Here is an 18,327-nt window from a genome sequence, read left to right as displayed (position 1 = left end):
TAAGGAACTAAAAACGTTTCTCTTTAAACAGGCCTTCCCTGTGTAACCTCCCTTCCCGGCTCTACCACTGGTTCTTATCTTGTCTCTGTAGCCAATACCCTCCACTAGCGCCAAGAAACCGTTCGGTGTACGCCGCGCTTTATAAATGTTTTAAATTAGAAATTAGAAATTAGAAATAATCCTAATAAATAAGTTCTTACCTTAAATGGCCATGGATCGTTTGTTTGAACTTTGAAGCCCAGAGTTGGCTGCTCTACTCCTATAAGTAATTGTCTGTTCCTCTCTCAGTTCGCTTTTTTACTAGCTAAATGTGATGTTCTTTGATACTCCCTTTGTCATTGTTCTTGCTTGCATACTTAATTGATGCCTATCTTTCTGTTTATTATTTCCTTGCCTCCAGGTGTGAAGCGCTATACAAAACTTTATAAATAAATAAAATGAATAAACGTTCTGCAAAAATGGAATTTGCATCCCTGAAAGTGTTTGTTTGATGTGTTTAGTCAATGTTTCACAGTTTCCACTCCCCTATGTCGAATTCTGCTCTTTGTTTTGGGAGTGATGAATCGAGACAGTGTTGTCAGCAGATTATGGCCCTGTACTGCGCAAAAGGGGCTCTAGGCGGCTACTCAGCTCACCCATGCCTAGGGCCGGCCCTGCCCGTTGGCCTCGGAGATGACAAAAAGTGAGCAGGGAGTTTGTACCTGATATTTTTTCTGCTGAGCAGAGTGTGGTTTCGGTGGATCTTGGAATGCCCGACGGACTTTCCTATTCAGTTAATGTACTCTTTTATAAGGAGGCTGCAGGACGCATATAGCGACTGCTATTCTTCATTCCCTTCGTGCACAAGGCTGTACATGTGCTATTCATGATTACAAAAGGTGAAAAGTGTCGTCCTCGGAATAAAGATAAAGACGCATTTCCAATCACTCTGGATTTTAAATTAAAATAGTACCGTGGTTGTCAATACCCTTTATTCCGTCACACCCCGCGGTCAGTGTGCTGCCTTGGAACCACCCCTGCCCAGCACAAATCCAGGCTTTGCTCTCAGACATTTCATAGTGAAAACTGCATGAGAGCCAAAGAAGAATTGGTTGGGTCAGGAAAACCCAGCACTCCAAGGGACACGTGAGGTGCTGAACTGAATTCCCCTCTTGCTCCTTAACAGAGCATATGTTTGAGGCCTCAAGTGCACATGTCATGTTAGACACAGTCCAAGACCTGTCCAACCCGACATGCGCACTGCACTTCAGACGGGCCATATTGCCAATCACTAGGATTGGCCACGCCCTGCCTTAAAGTTAACATTGCCCCCCAGAACACACTGGGTAGGACATGGCTTTGGCAATGCTGAAAACCGACGTAATTGATAATATTTTTAATTATTCAATGGTGCCTCACTGCTGACTGGAGGCGGGCTTCGGGGTTAAGGGGGGTGATACTCCTACGCCCCAGAGGAGTAGCCGCCGTTGTATATGCAGTAAACATTAAACGCCATAACAATGTCAAATATTATGGCTTTGTCTCGGCTATCTTAAGGTATTCTGGTGCCCTGGGCAAGACATAGTTTGGGGGTCCTTGAATAACTTTGAATTTTGTTACCCAGTTTCAACTAATTCATGCCAACTGTATGCCAAACACAGTTTCTGAAATGGAATTAGTCACAAACATTTTTAAAAATGTCTTGCCCATATAAGGATGAAAATGTTTCCTTTTTTTATTTTCAATATGTTAATACCAATAAAATGTGCATAAAACAGTATGCCTTACAGGGGGCTCCAAAAATCCTTAAGATGACCCTGAGCATAGAGATAGAGGCAGCGGCTGGGGAAGAAGGTTCAGAATTTTAAAGTAGTCCGAGGTCAGACAGAGAAAGTTGGCTTTTTCAGGGAGGCCGTTGGAAGGTAGGAGTCCTGGGCAATTTCCCACTTTATCCATGCCTTAAAATGCCTCTGGACTTTACAAAATTGCATCTCGGCGTAGTTAAGACAATACCTAACTACCAATCTGTCAATGTGTTTGCTCCTCGTTTCCACTTGGACTGGTCCAACAACCAGTTACGATGACAAATAGAGATTGGTGTCAGAATGTGATTCCCTAACCAAAGCTGCCACCTTGCTCCCGCTCTGAGATTCCCCATCCACACTACCTACTGATATGTCACACTCCATTTAAATGACTGCCACCCTTCGTACCATGTGTCATCCTCACATTATTCAATTGTTTTACCTCAAACTCATACTGTAGTGCCTCTAATAATTCCTGGAACTGTTAACATTTTGCACTCTTTTTACCCTGCAACGACCACAGACCTTTGGCCTGACACTGCTGCCCTCTCCACATTGCACCTGAATTGTCCCCTCTCAATTTACTATAGTTAGACTAGGCTTCTATCAGAATATTATTGCATAAACAACATTGTACTTTGCCAACCCCTAAACTCTGGTGTGTTTCACACTTTTTGTGTGCATGTCTAATCTCTCAACAAGTGTCATGTTTTACCACATCTCACCATATCCAAATTATGTAGACACATGTATATTATATCACCAATATTGCTGTCTGAAATAGTGCACATTGTTTTTATTGCAGCACCTGTGGTGTTGTGGCGTGATCCCATACTCTCAACACTAGGAGGGGATGCTCTGTGATTCTTAGAGAAAATTCATCAGCCATGCATGCAGTTATTAGCAGACAGTAGCAACTGCAAAACGATGAGGAGAAATGTCTGTCCTTTTCCCGGCCCATGATGCTTAGGATGATGCATGTAGCCAAGGAGAGACATTTTTTGTATGCTTCTTATTAAAGAGACCTCATAAATAATAATTTAAAACTGGGCTCAACTCTCATGGCACAAAGCTAACAGGCTTAACTTGGGAAACTGTGCAAAGAATTCAGCAGTAATAAACCGGCTAAAAAGTCAAAACACATCACAATAAAAATCCCACCACTAATTTCTAAACACAGAGAAAACATTAATGAGCAAATTGGAACCAAAACAACAAAAATTCACGGAAAGGAAAAAGAGATATGAATTTTTAAAGATCTAAAGCAAAAATGTGGCCAGAAAGACTAAAGCTCCAATCAGAAGTCACTGTTCGCAGTTAACCGGGACCTCAACGTGATTGTAGGAGTGTAACTATTATACACCAAGCGGGTGGTCTCGGAAAAAGATTTTACCTTCTGACTTAGTATCTGAAACAGAAGTCAAAATCATTCACAAGGACAAGGTTGCAGGCTGTATCCACCAAAGTCATCTTGAAGCCTGATAGCCGTTGAATGATTCTCAGCTTAAGCTGTTGGTTTTGGCTGGTAAAACACACAACAGGAGAAGTTTGATTTTTAACGAGCCAAGTTCTCTAGTTGGGCAATTATACATACAAATAATACATACACAGAGTAAACCTGGTAACCCTCAGAATCTGGGCTTAAGTTATTTATATCAGATGATGATTCTGTCAGACAATAATCCAATATAATGATTTATTATTGGTAAAGAAGTTAAAAGTAGTCCTCTAAGTCTCAATTAATGAGAAAAAAATGAAAGAAAGGCACACAATTTGTAAGTGGGAAACAATCTATTTTCATAAACAGAACATATTTTATATCACACAAGGGTGCTCCTAAGGATGATCTATGGCGGCGCAGTGCTCATAAAGGTGACATGGTATATTCCAGAAAAATATTAAATATTAATAGCAAGAAAAACAACGAAAGCTTGTTGATCAATAATTCTAACTAAATGTCAATTGGCAAACATTTAACTCAATGTGGTGCCCATTTGTAATTGCAATAAATGAAGCATTTGATCATGTACACACAGATGTTTTGACGCAGTTGTAAATAATTTGTGGTCAGGTGTTCATCAAGACAAACAAAGGAGATATATCCTATAAGAAATTGGGATGGATGTTAGGGGGGGGGCGTGCGTGAGTCCTTCTCAAGCAACAGCCACAATCCGTGTCAAGATAAACTGTAAAAAAAAAACACTAAATTAACCTGTGCCTAACCCTCTGGTAGTTTGGGACAAAAGCAGTCAGGCTTAATTTAGAGGCCATGCATAAAGTATTTATGCAGTACTCAGGCAGCAATAACGTGAAAACAGAACACAAGAAAAGTTCCACACCAATTTAGGGAAATATGATACATTTTAATACATTATTTGACAACAAAATGACAAAATTCTATTCAGTAGAACCGAAGTTACACATTTTTAAATGTTTAAGTGGAAAATAGCACCTGAAAGATCAAAGAGACAACTTCAGACATCCAGTCGAGTGAGACCAGGCCGAAGTGAAGGATTATGTCTGACTGTTATGGAGCATGGTTCAGATACACCAACTTGATTGGACTTGGTTTTCGCTTACCTGCATACTTTATAAAAATTTCAAAGAAAATGTCTGAGAAGGTAAACTTCAGTGGTGCAAGGCAGCTGGCTGTCTAGGGCACAAAAGGCTAGTGTGGTGCTCTTTCTTTGTGTACTGAGGCAGTGTCTTTGAAGTGTAAGTGGGGTAGGAAAAGCTCCGCCATCCCATCCGGTTTGGATGGCCCATTGCCAACACCCAGTGTCTCTATTGTGCGGCTGTCTGGCAAAAATACACAAAGGTCAACTGCCAACTACACCGAGTACTGAGATCCAGGAAACAGGCTGTAGGCCCAAAATGTTTAGGACAAGAAAATGCCAACTTGGCATTTTCAAAATTCTGAGTTAAAATCTGACTGTCCCATGTAAGAGGATTTCAAATCACAATTTCTTAGACACCAATCATGACATTTCCACATGTTCCCAAACACAAGTTATCACCTATTAAATGCAATATGGCAGCCCAACGGTATCCTATTGGAGTGGTAGACCTCGCAGTTTTGAGAAATGAATTTGAGAGTTTTTCATTGCCAGGACATGTAAAACCTTAAAGTACATCTCATTTTTTCAATATACTGCCCTGTTTTAAGTCTGGCTAGGGTTTATTTAGCCAAGTCGAATTGGCTATTTAAACCTGTACACAGACTGCAATAGCAGACCTGAGACATGTTAAAGGGCTATTCAGGTGGTTGGCATGATATGTTCTGCAGGCCCACTAGTAGCCATTGGTATATGGTGTACCACTTTACTAGGGACCTATAAGTACTTTAAATATGCCCATCAGGTGTAAACAAATTTTACCATGTTTTACGGAGTGCCCACATGGACTTTAGCACTGACTAGCAGTGGTACAGTGGACAGAGTCCCAAGTGCAACAAAAAGAATTGAGCAAAACAGGAGGGGAGAAGACAAAACATTTGGGGGTGACCGTGCAGAGAGAACCAGGTCCAACACACTAATACAAGTAAGTACTGGAGACCTGAGCGAGTAGTAATTGTTAGCAAATGAGAGGATGCTCCTCCTCCTATTTAGCAGCAAAGACATGGAACGATCTACCCTTTCATCTATAGACCTCCCAATCTCTTCCAGAGTTCTGAAAGTCCCTGAAGACCTGGCTATTGGGCTAATCAACTGGACTCTGCCAGCGCCTGGATACCCTCACTGGTGACAAGCAGGCCTCTTCAAATCTACTGATTGAGATGAAAAGGATTAGATAAGAGCCTTCCATTTGTTCTGAACCCAGTGGAATGCGGACCAACTGCTATGTAAGATCTTGCAGTACTTCATTTATGATTCCAGGGGGTAAGAGCATCATGGAGGTTGTGATACCTGTATACCTCCATGACAGTAGAGTAATTCCACTCACTCATTTCACTGGGTCCTGGCCCAATTGAGGGTACCTACCTAAAAGGTAAGGTAAGAAATTCAATGCAGTCACTTATACATTGAGCAAAACTTCCAGGAACTGACTGAGGACACCTGAAAAAGATGGCTGCAACCTCTCATTGGTGGGGTACTAGAAGGAGCCACTAGCACAGAAATATGACCTTAATCTCCGCAATAGTTGGTATAGTAACATCACAAATGACATATTATTTCTTCAATAATGTACTACTGGTGTGCAGTAAACAACTCACAGTGCACTTGACTTTACGAATGACCAGAAAAGTCTTCCTTTATGAAATACAGTATTCCTTGACATTTTGTAAGGAGTAACTTCAACTTCTAACTCCATAATCTTGACTTACATTTATCAGATTGACTACTCCATCACAATGTGACATATAGGCCTTACCCATAATTAGAAGTACTATACTGTAAAAGGCATCTGTATTAAAATTAAAGGCGTCTTCATAATTTTGTCATGGAGTAACTTGGCCCAAAAACAGCAAATGTCCCTGAATATGGACCGTAATACCATCACACTACATTGAGTGCTGGCCAGTGAAAAGTAACATACCCATTTCTAAACAATATGATACAAAATGATGTTCACTTTTTTTGACATTTTAGAACCTCATATGGTAATAGAACAACAGCGTTTGTGTGTTTTAGCTGGCGGATGGGTTATCCGCCAGCTAAAACACACAAACGCTGTTGGGAGGATGCTTGCAATGGGTTAAACCACTGGCAATCGCTCAGGGTAGCATTCCAACCCATCATTATTTGGCCCAACATGCCACCTGAGATTAGGCCCATCCATATGCAAACCAATCTTGACCCTGCTCCAATAGGAACAGTTGAGTCCCAACTGCCAAGACAGATCCTCTCTGAACCAGAATACAAGCTCTTCAGTCAGTTGTAGCTGGAATCCAGTGGCGTAGTGAGCAAGGGACCCTAGTATGCATACCCTTGGCCACCTAGGGCATTTTATCAAACACATAAAAGGTGATGGGAGAATGCTTGCAATATGCCTAAAAACTGGCAATCGTATGGGGTAGTATTCTAATCCATCATTCTTTTGGCCACCAGCCCACCTCAGATTAGACCCAGCCAAATGTAAATCAGTCTTGACCCTTCTCCAAAAGCAACAGTCCAGCCCGATCTGCTAAGCCAGATTTTCTCTGAACTGGAACACAAGCAACCCGCAAGCAACCCTTGACAAGCTGCATCCGACTGAAGAGCCTAAGGCAGGGTAATATCAGTCTTGGGTTGCTGGAGTTCCAGTTCGGAGAAGCTGCAAAGAACTCACCATCCACAGTTACTGCAGCCCTCCACGACGTCTGAGAGTGAAACGCTCTCAGGGACCCTCATAGGGCAAGCCCTGCAGGAGCAGGTAAGACTGATCTCTGCGCGGTAAGGCCCAGGGCAACTTCTTCTGCCTCAGGGTGCTTCGGCCTGTGAAACACTTTTAACTTTGAAAGAGTTGGAGTGGGACTCCTGAGACTCAGACTACTAGTGAGGCTTAACCTGAATGTCATCTATCATGAATGGGGAATAACTACTACCATTAAAGAGCGGGAAGTGCAACTGAGGAACCTGTCTATTGAACACTAGAACACTAGTGTCAGGGGATTGTGTGTATTCCCTATTTCACTTTGAGTTTATATATAAATGCTCATTTTTTCAAAAAACAAAAAAGTATACTGGACAATTATTTATTGCTTCTATTGAACATATTTTAAATTGTGAGCCAGTGTTCACCCTCCTTCATTTACCTTCCTTTAAGAAGCCTTGGACTGCTCGATCCATGCTACTACTGAGAATCAAGTGCTCAGTAGGTACTTGGCCTAGTTGCTCAAGACCTATAGTAATGTAGGCTGCGGGACATCAGGAGTAAAAGACATCAACTCCCATAGTAGGAACCAGGAGCTCCTGCTTGCTCTGTGGCCCTCTGAAAGAGGTTCTGAGACTGAGAGTGTTGTTGTGTTGGTTAATAAACCAACACATGATGTACCACCTGTTCCTGTGTTTACCATCACCGCTGCAACCATCAACATCCTCACGCCTTTTCCCCTGTTAAAAGGTCAACGTCCAGTCCGGAAATTTTGGCACCATTCCTCTTAACCCCCTCCAGCCTCCCTTGGGTCAGGGAAGGAACTGGAAGTTCAAATGACCATCTTTTTGGGGTAGACAGCATTGTTGCATGCTGTCCAGGGTGTCAAGATCTCCCACAAGTGATTGATATCCTGGATAGCGAGCACTTTGCCCTGTCAGCATTACAGAGCGGTTTTCTCTCTCTTAGTGCCTCAGCTGTCACCAGTGCTTTTTGCACACCTGCTCCTATTCCGCCTTCGGCCTCATTCCCCAATTCCATTCCACCCTTTGCCCCCTTTCAAGGCCCTGACACCATTCTACCACCTTCCCCCTTTCAAACTCCATTCCACAGACCACCCCAATTTCTCCTTCAGACACAATCCCTCCACCTCCCTCCATCATCCCAGCTGTACTGACAGAACCACAAGCTCCTTAACATTTCTATACCCCCAAACACTTCCATATGTCCAAATCCCCAGAACCACATCCCTGGCCCCTTAGAAATTCTTATAACTCCACCCAACCCCAAAAAAGTAGGTACCTGAAGTACAATCTTCTCCAGGAGGATGAAAAGTACTCTGTGGAGTATATTACAGCAGATGTTGGGAGGCAACCACGACACCTGTAGGCAGTTGTAAATAGACTGTGAAAGAACAATATTTTTTTCTGTCCTAACCCCAGACTTTTACTTTTGTTAATGTTTTTAAAATTCATTTAATGACCCAGAGGGCAAAGATTTGTATTGTTCCTTTTTCTGTAATTTTTATATTTTGCAGGGGGAACCTTTTGTGCCTCTTACTTGTATATATGCTTTGTTTGTAAACAGTTACTATGTTTGCCACATGTGATTGCGTATGCATAGGTTAAATTATTGAGATTTTTCCGAGATATAGCATTCTGGGAGATTTAATTAGTTCCCTTTCCCATGAGTGTTATAAGGAAGAACTAGAGTTGTTGTTGTTACGGCCTAGTGTGAACTCAAATATTTTAGTGATTGGAATGCAGGTTTACCTTCAGATATTCTGCTTAACATATTGTCCGTGCCATGCATTAGGTATGCTTAACCCTAGGTTAAGGCTATGAGTGCAATGTATAAATTGTGAGCATGTGCCAGATACAAATACGTTGCATAACTGTGTCTGGGTAGTGGATATATATACTTGCGATACATGGTTGCATCATATGATTGTGGAATGTGTGCTTATTGGATAAAGTGGGATAAAGGTCTGAATAGTTTTGGGATTTTTGTCAAACTTTTGAAATATTATTGGTATACATTTATTTTATCAAGCATTTAAAACAGCTTACTTATAGAATGTTAGCATTATATTTTGCGTGACCATGTGGATGTGTTAAAAATATGCATTCATTGGTTTGAGATGTGTTAGTATTATATTTTGTGTGACCATGTGGATGTGTTAAAAAAAAAGCATTTATTGATTTGAGATGTGGGTTGTAGTAGAATTGCAGTGGGTATGTATTTATTATGAGTGTGTACTGTGAGGCATATGGTGACAGGGAGACAGGATATATTGATGTTAGATATGGTTTGGTGTACCTAATGTTAAGTTTAGTGGCATTGCTAATTAGAAAAGTGCATTAAAGAAAGATTTTAAAAATTGTACTTACTTTCTATTTTCTTGTGCATTGTGTTTTTCATCCATCACTGCTAGCTAGAGCTCCAGGCCTTGGAGTATCAGGATGTTATTAGAGTACGTTTTGTGTTTGTTGTAAGCAGGGTTTGGCCATTTTTGCTCTTTATAATCCACAACAGGTGTGGGGGATGAATGGCCATGTTTATGTCAATGGAATGATACTTTGTTGGACCTGGCGTTTTCTGCAGGGTCATCCCAGATTTGTGGCTTCCTCTTCTTTTGTTGAATCTGTTTTTGTTGGCTTTCAGGGCGCTGTGCTCTTTTTCTTTGCTAAAACGTGCTAAAGTGCTTGTGTTCTCTCCTTAAAACATGGCAATGTTGGTTTACACCTAATTCGCATATTTAATTTTTTATACATCCCTAGCAAATTGTACTACATGTACCCAGGACCTGCAAAATAAATACTTCTAGTGTGCAGCCGCACTCACTGTGCTACCCACTAAAGCAACACTTCAAAATATGCCTCATGCCTGCCACTGCAGCGTTCAATGCAGTTTAATCTGCAATTTCAACCTGCAAAATAAATATTTTACAAGGCTTAAACCTTCCTTTTTAAAACGAATATGTCACGCTTAAGATAGAGTCTAAAGGCTCATAGGGCAAGGTGCATGGTATTTAAAAAGTAGGACGTGCGTTTAAGTTTTACATGTACAGTGAACATTGGTAACATTGGTGAGTCTCTTTAGACTCACTGGCTCAAGCCCCACACGTACTTATAATTTTACCTTGCACCTTGGTGATTATTAACAATGGGGCATCTGCCCTTTATCCATGAGAATTGTCCCTGGACACCCCTCTGGACTACATTACCTGTGGCAAGTCTCCGGCGGTCCTGGAGTGACGTCCACTACACAGGTACTGTTTTTATGACTTACCATCCCCCTGGCCATCCACAGTCCTAATGAGACCCTCCTACCCCATGTAGGGTTGAAACACTGTCGACACCATCACAGACAGAGCTCTTGTTTCAAACATTTCACTATGGGATTTCCCTAGTGATCACTGTACTACTCTGACATATCTAGTGAATAAGGATGTCTGCCTAATATCAATGTACCAATTATTTCACATATCTTGCCACTATTTTTCCTTTTTGGATATGGTTTTTTACTTGTGGCTTCTTAAAAACCTTTTTCACCTGTCACTAAACTGCGTAATCTTCCTCATGCATTTTGCAATAAATTCAATTTGCAGGAATTGATTACAACATCATACTGGGTGTCATTCATGTGTTTTGTTTCAAATGTATTCTTGACAATTATCTTCTGTCCCATTACATTTTCTAGTCGCATGAGTTCCATGTGAATACTTGTCTAAAGTTTATGCTTGATACTCATCTTCACATGAACATTTGGTTTGCTCTTGTATCAGAAAAATATATTTTTCGAAAGCTGCCTTTTCCCTGACCCATGTTTCTGAGGCCTTTCTGGAAGTTTCCAGCTGCCCATGCCTGTGAATGGGTCCCCCAGCAAGACAGTGAATAATGGGACTTGGATGTAGCTAGGAGAGGGTCTCCTAGGCAGGATGGCTGTGGGTGGAGCTGTGCCCTTTCCTGATTACATTTGAAAGGACATTACCCACAGAACTCCCAACTAATCTGACTTCAGCCTGCCCTAACTTTTGTACCCTTAGACGGACTGAACCCTGGACCAGGGGAAGGGGATAAACTGACCGGAACCACTTTTGTGGGTAGGTTATGAAATTCCCGAATGCAAAGGCTGGCACCAAGTATGAAAAAAAGACCTTCAGAACCACTCATTAGAACACTCTTGGACCTGTGGATGATTCAGAAGAATGACTGCCCTGACGCCAGAAGGATTACCCTGCTGCTTAAAGGACTGCCTTGCTGTCTTAAGAAGGAAGATTAGAATTGTTTGCCTTGATCTCAGGTTATCCAGACAGGCTCCAAGGGTCATTAGTCTCACCTCCTGTGTCACCTACAGGGACTCAACTCTGCCCTGCTGACCAGCAGCAACTGGTTCAGCCTGGACCTGCCTGAGCCATGCTGCTAGCCTCTGCTGGAGTGAGTCCTGATCCCCGAGAGTTGTCCAGTAGATCCTGGACCCTTGACTAGCAGCGGTGAGAGAAGAAAAAAGTGGAAAATCCTGATGTTTGGGCTTCTGGCGACCGCAAACAGACCCTTTCTTGTCAAGACTCTGTCACCCGCTGCAACAGCCAACACAAAACTCTAGTGAGACCTGCTCTTTGATCTGACAGTGATTGTATACGATGACTGGCAACACAAGACCTGCTCTTTACATGAAGCAAGAAGCTCCAGCATTAACCGGCTCTTCATGCTACAGGTATGACCGTTCATGATGCTCAACCTCCTCTTTTTGCCGAAAACCTCCCCCAACGTCAACAGAACTCTTTGCATGGTGACTTGATAAAGTAACTCTTCAGCAGGACTAACTAGGTCCCTGTATCTGACACATGCCTCATCCCGGTCATTCTGAACATGTCACTTTCCCATGGCCTAGCGTGACCAGAACAGCGAGGTTGACACTATTTTCACTGAAAACATTAACATTCAATATCTCTGTTTGTACTGATTGGATGTTTGTTGTTCTGCTATCACTTTATCTCCCCTCATGCTTCATTGTGGAGTGAGTGCAAGGAGTACTCATCCAGAAGCCTCTGCCCAGCGAACTTCCCAGGCCAATGATCGCTAAAGGACTAAACTGAAACCACAGAAATAAGATTTAGAAAGTGATCTGCAGTCTACATTCTAATGAATGATCTACAGTCTCATCCTGTATAATTGTTTGTACTGATTGGATGTTTGTTGTTCTGCTATCACTTTATCTCCCCTCATGCTTCATTGTGGAGTGAGTGCAAGGAGTACTCATCCAGAAGCCTCTGCCCAGCGAACTTCCCAGGCCAATGATCGCTAAAGGACTAAACTGAAACCACAGAAATAAGATTTAGAAAGTGATCTGCAGTCTACATTCTAATGAATGATCTACAGTCTCATCCTGTATAATTGTTTTTCTCAACTATAATAAGTTTGCCAAGACCCCGAGAAAATCCTTTCAAGAAATCAAATACAAACTCAAAGCAAATAATCTCTGATACATTGCTTTGGTATGGTGCCAAACTCAAAGTATTCCACCAAAATAAATCCTTTTTCTTTGATTTAGAGGCTTAAGTTAATGCCACATCCTAGAAACTTCAGACAATTCCTATTGGTACTAAGACCCTACACGTCCCCAAGTGAACTAAAAGAGGATACAAAATTGTGAGAAACACCACCCTCATCTTGTTCTCCAGGATACCCCACTGCATCGCCGAGGAAGCTAACCTTTGCTGTCTGGCTTTGTCTCTTCTATCTCAACTTTGCTCCAAGAACGTTTCTGTAATCATTCTCAAAATGATATTAAGCAAACAAGGAGATTTACCCTGATATGCTCTAAGACCCCTTCAAGAGATGGTATATCAGATCATTCTCAAAATGATATTAAGCAAACAAGGAGATTTCCCCTGATATGTGTAGTATTTGAGTAATACATACATGAAGAGATGTAGCCGAGGCAGATGAGGTAAAGTTGAGAAGTAGGTTTATTTAACCATAAGTAGATTTACAGGAAGAATTATGCTGGAATAAGCAGCCCCACCAGGAGCAGCCTCTTAGCTACTCAGCCCATACTCCAACTGTCAAACCTCATACCAGTCACCCAAGCATTCCATCCATGTCAATCACACTCACATTCTAACCTGGAACACTCACACTGGCTGAGTAGCTAGATGCAGAGAAGTGCAGTAATATAAACACTAAACTCAGAACACTACACATCCTCTCCCTCTCGAAATTGAAAACAAAAGAAAATCAGAGAGTGAAGAAGAAAACTACTCACAATCAAAGTATACAGTAGTAATATTTGAAAACTATCTACAATCAAAGTATATAGTAGTAATATTTATCCGTGAACCCAGGGATGAGAAGGACTTCACACCACGAGAGGGTAAACAGACAAAAACCAGGAAAAAGGAAGAAGGAGACAGTAAATACTAACACTGACACCATCCTCCTCCTTCAATACTGAAGAAAAAGAATTTTGAAAATTGAATCATGAGAGACGAACTCACAAACAACAAGAGTGTAAGACCTAACATGAAGAAAACGTCTTCACGAAGGTAGACAGTGGCAAATAAAAGCCACTCCTCAAGAGAGGAACTAAGAATAAGCGAAGGTGTAACGAGGGACAAACCCAAGAAAACACACGCAGCACGGAAAGGTGCAGCACAATGTGGCAAAACAATTCCACTCCTCATGTGAGGAACATAGAAAATATGGGGCTACCCATGAATGAAAGTATTAAAAGGACAAACCCTAAAACACCCGCGGCACGAACAGGTGCAGCACAATGTGGCAAAATTTCCACTCCTCATGAGAGGAACTGAGAAAATATGGGGTTACCCATAACCAAAAAGAAGAAGGTGTAACAAGGGACAGGACCCAAGCACACACGCGGCACGAATAGGTGCAGCACAATGTGTCAAACCAACACATAGGTAAGAAGTGAAGCACAACCAGCTTACACAAGACATAGATAAAATTGTGATGCACAGGGCGTCTTACACACTGGACACTAAAGAGAGATTCGCACAGTGCGACATGCACGCAATAACGTACAACAAGGTGTCCAACACAGGTAGAGAAAGTATAAAGTCCTAAACAAAGACTTAAACCCTATAACCCAGACATAAGGGTTAACATATGGTAAAACCATGAGGGGAAATAGGATCACAACCTAAACCCATCCCAAGAATAGGGATACAAAATTGCAAATGAGGGTGAGAGAACCCTTAACAAAAACTTGCGCAAACATGTGTAGGAGAACACATGTACTAAACTAAAGCAGTGAAATGAGGGTGAGAGAACCCTAGACAACTTACGCACAAACACATGAAAAGTGACACAAGCATAATGCAGTGTAGACATAAGGGTGAGAGAACCCATCATAAGTTAAACAACACATGCTTGTAGATTAACCATATTCATGTTAAGCATTTCAACAAAAAAATGAACATACTGTAAGTCAAAAACATGCTTGTAGATTAAACATAGTCATGGGTGTGCCTGTCACCGGGATGATGGACACTGAAGATTGTGAAGTGGACCTCTGACTATGTTGACACACAAAAAGTAACTTGAAACACCAAAGTGTGCTGTGGCACTTTTTTCTCTTTTCAAACGTTTGCGAAGCATCTTGTCCAAAATAATTTTTTTTTTTTTACTTATGAATAGCCACTTAATCTGATGTAGAAAAAGTCTGCTTTGATACACAGAGTTGTCAGCCACCCATTACGCCTTTTAAGTTTGAATATGAGCTTCGTAGCGATGCAGGCAGATCCCCGGCACATACACTGTGTAACATGATTTATCTGACAAGACCGAACATCCTCATAGAAGGCCAACATCAAAGAAAAATGGCGGCACGTAATCGACGTAATACTGGTTGGCTCAAGGCAGCAGCGTGCACCAAAACGCTTGAAGGCAGCGCTGCAGTTGATGCGTCACACTGTCGACTGTCGAGAAAATGAAGAAGTCTCCAGAGTTTGCACGAGACGCCAGAACTGCTCTCAGGTAAGCGCGAGCAAAGTTTTTTTGAAATTTTGAAGTGGCAGTTGAAAAGTGCGACACACCTGAAGATCTTCAAAAAAACATTGAATTTGACCCTAAACATTTTTTAATAAAACAAACCTGTTTTGCTCGAGACTCCGTTCACAACGCTTGTAGTCTCGCACCACTCCTGTGTGAAAAATGCACTGCCCCCTCACATCAATGTCAATTAGCTTAACTCAATAGGTCGCAGTTGCGTGCCCCCAAATCTATCCTGTGACCTGGTTTTGCTCTTCCCGGTACCACAACAGATGAGATTAGGGAAACAGACATAAATCAAGCAGTTTCTTTTGCAAGTTTGTTTGAAGCCAGATACTTAACAGCCAAACACTTTGGGAAATGCAAGACAAATAAATGAATTGGCTTACTGTACATGAAGAGTGTCTCTGCGTAGTTTCTAACACGCATGTAAAATTAATTTGTTTGGACACTGAACAGCACGCTTTAGCTGACGCAGAATATCTTTTCAAAATTGTCCTTGCGCAGGTTTCTTTAGATTTATAGCAGTTACAAACAAGTAAATAAAACGTGCTTACTTTGTTGAATGGCAATTAATGTCCATATGTCCAGGTGAACCACACACAGCACGCTTGAGCAGGGCTGTCCGGTCTGATGGACGCTGGTGGGGCTTGCTGTAAACTGCGCCAGTCGTTTTTTTAGAAGTCATGTAGAGGTTTCTTTAGCCACTTGTACCTTCATTTAAGCGTAGATACGTCATCTAGTCGTCGCCAAAAATAATGTAGTATTTGAGTCATACATACATGAAGAGATGTAGCCGAGGCAGATGAGGTAAAGTTGAGAAGTAGGTTTATTTAACCATAAGTAGATTTACAGGAAGAATTATGCTGGAATAAGCAGCCCCACCAGGAGCAGCCTCTTAGCTACTCAGCCCATACTCCAACTGTCAAACCTCATACCAGTCACCCAAGCATTCCATCCATGTCAATCACACTCACATTCTAACCTGGAACACTCACACTGGCTGAGTAGCTAGATGCAGAGAAGTGCAGTAATATAAACACTAAACTCAGAACACTACAATATGCTCTAAGATCCCTTCAAGAGATGGTATATCAGATCACTGAATTCTTACTCATCATCATCATCCCATGATTCATATATTATTCAGAGGCACACTTATGGACAAACTATGGTGCTCTCCTTGTGCCATGACCCAGCTATGAGACTGAAAGATGGGCTGTGGGTGACTAGTCGCCCGGCACTCAATTTGGGGGAAAGTTCCCAACATAGAACACCACCTTACATTCACCCGTTGTGCCATCCAAAGGCATAGTAAGTTGATTGACCAGACAGGTGCATGATTAAGGCAGCTCTCAACCTTCCAGGGATTTGAAAGGGTGGGACACCATCAGGAATTCCCATCTGAAAGATATAACCTCACAGCCCCAAATCTGTGCATTTACGGAATTACAGGAAGAATTTATACATCACACACACCAATTGTTCTATTATTTGCAACTGTGACATGTAAGCACCCTTAATAGAAAGGTGCTAGTGACATTGCTGACTTCAAATCATTAGAAGCCACGCATACAATTAGCCATCTTAAAGAAAATTGTTCCTTAACTATAAGAGCCCCTGACACTTTTTCCAAAATATGAACAATGCTGGGCAGGAAGGTGCAGGGGCTTGACTAATGGAAACTACCATTTCTTTCTGAAATTGCCTGATATGTATAAGCCTATTATTTCAGGAATAAGTTATGGTGCATAGATAGGGAATCCCTTCTGAAATGGTTCAAATGTAAAGCTATAAATGACGCACATTTTCATATTGGATGGTATACACAAATCATCTAGATATTTTGAGGTAATGTATTTCACTCTCTCATAATAGCCTTTTGATGGTCTACCTCATCCTCCCCAAATATCTTCTTTTGGACATCCTAGATAACATGAAAGCTAACCATTGCTTCAAGATCCTAGATATCTGGTCTTTGCCTAAATAGGTATTGCAAACATTGAAAAACCAGAAATTGATGCAAATGTTGGATCCAGCATATAAATAAGCGCATGTTCTTGGAAACCCCATCTACACAGAATGCGTTCCCAAGAAGCATCAGAAAACCTGGAAGCCAACTGTAGACTACTTCCAAATTGGCCTAGTAACCTGATAACTTCTTCGTCTTCCTCCAATGTCATTGTTATTAGTGACATACCTTAATGCTCATATTCGGTGTTCAATACAATTTTCCTAAATGTGTTGTTTGTACTGGATTCCATGTTTTTCTGATGTTAAATGGCAAATAAGAGATTTATTAAAAAAAGAGAAGCGGAGTAGACACCTGAACACCTAGCTTGCCACTTGCCTGTGGCCTCTGGTTCCTGCTTGTTTCAGACTGATCCAGATAGACTGCAGGTGCCAAGGTACTCCCACTGGGGTTTTCCGCACCGGGTTCTCCCATTCACTGTTCTTCTCACCAACTGAAGCCCCGTCTACCACAGGACCTACCTAATGCAGGCCGCAGCACAACCATATCAGTAGACACCTGGACACCCAGCTTGCCATTTGCCTTAGGCCTCCAGTTCCTGCTTGTTCCAGACTGATTCAGTGACACCGCAGCTGCCTGCGTTTTCCTGCTGGAGGTTTTCCTGACTGGATTTTCCTACTCAATGTTCTTCCTGCCAACCTAAGCTCTGCCCACCCTAGGACCTACTTAATGCAGGATACAGCACAACCGCACAGCGGACGCGCACAGTGGGCATGCCAATGGCACGACAATTTCTTCATTAACTTTTAATATTAAATCCCCAAGTGAAGTGTCCCCAGGCCGCTCGGGTGGTTTGTCAAAACTAACATCCCAAAATGTTTAATATAGCCAGTCCCATTTCTTCTGTTACATCAGAGCTTTTTTCAGTACTGCCTGAGGTATCACCTTTTGGTGAGTCGGACTCCCATGTATTAATTGACATGGTGATAGAAGATGGTTGTGTTGCAGCTACTTGCTGCTCAGAGAGTGAGCACACTAGCCAGATCACAGTAACCACACATGGCAGTCTCTTTTGGAATATTACAGGACTGTTGAATAAACTAGAAATTAAAGAAAGGGAGGCTTTTGTTTCAAAATATAGCTAAGTATGTTTACAGGAAATTTGGATGTGTGATACTGCACATATAAATGGTTTTTATTTCATCTATATACCAGCTCGAGCCGCCTTAAGTGGACACGATAAAGGAGGATTATTCACACT

Source organism: Lissotriton helveticus, chromosome 1_1 (genome assembly GCF_964261635.1).
Source record: "Lissotriton helveticus chromosome 1_1, aLisHel1.1, whole genome shotgun sequence".
NCBI lineage: Eukaryota > Metazoa > Chordata > Amphibia > Caudata > Salamandridae > Lissotriton > Lissotriton helveticus.
The sequence above is the reverse complement of the archived record's forward strand: the minus strand, read 5'-3'. Positions refer to the sequence as shown.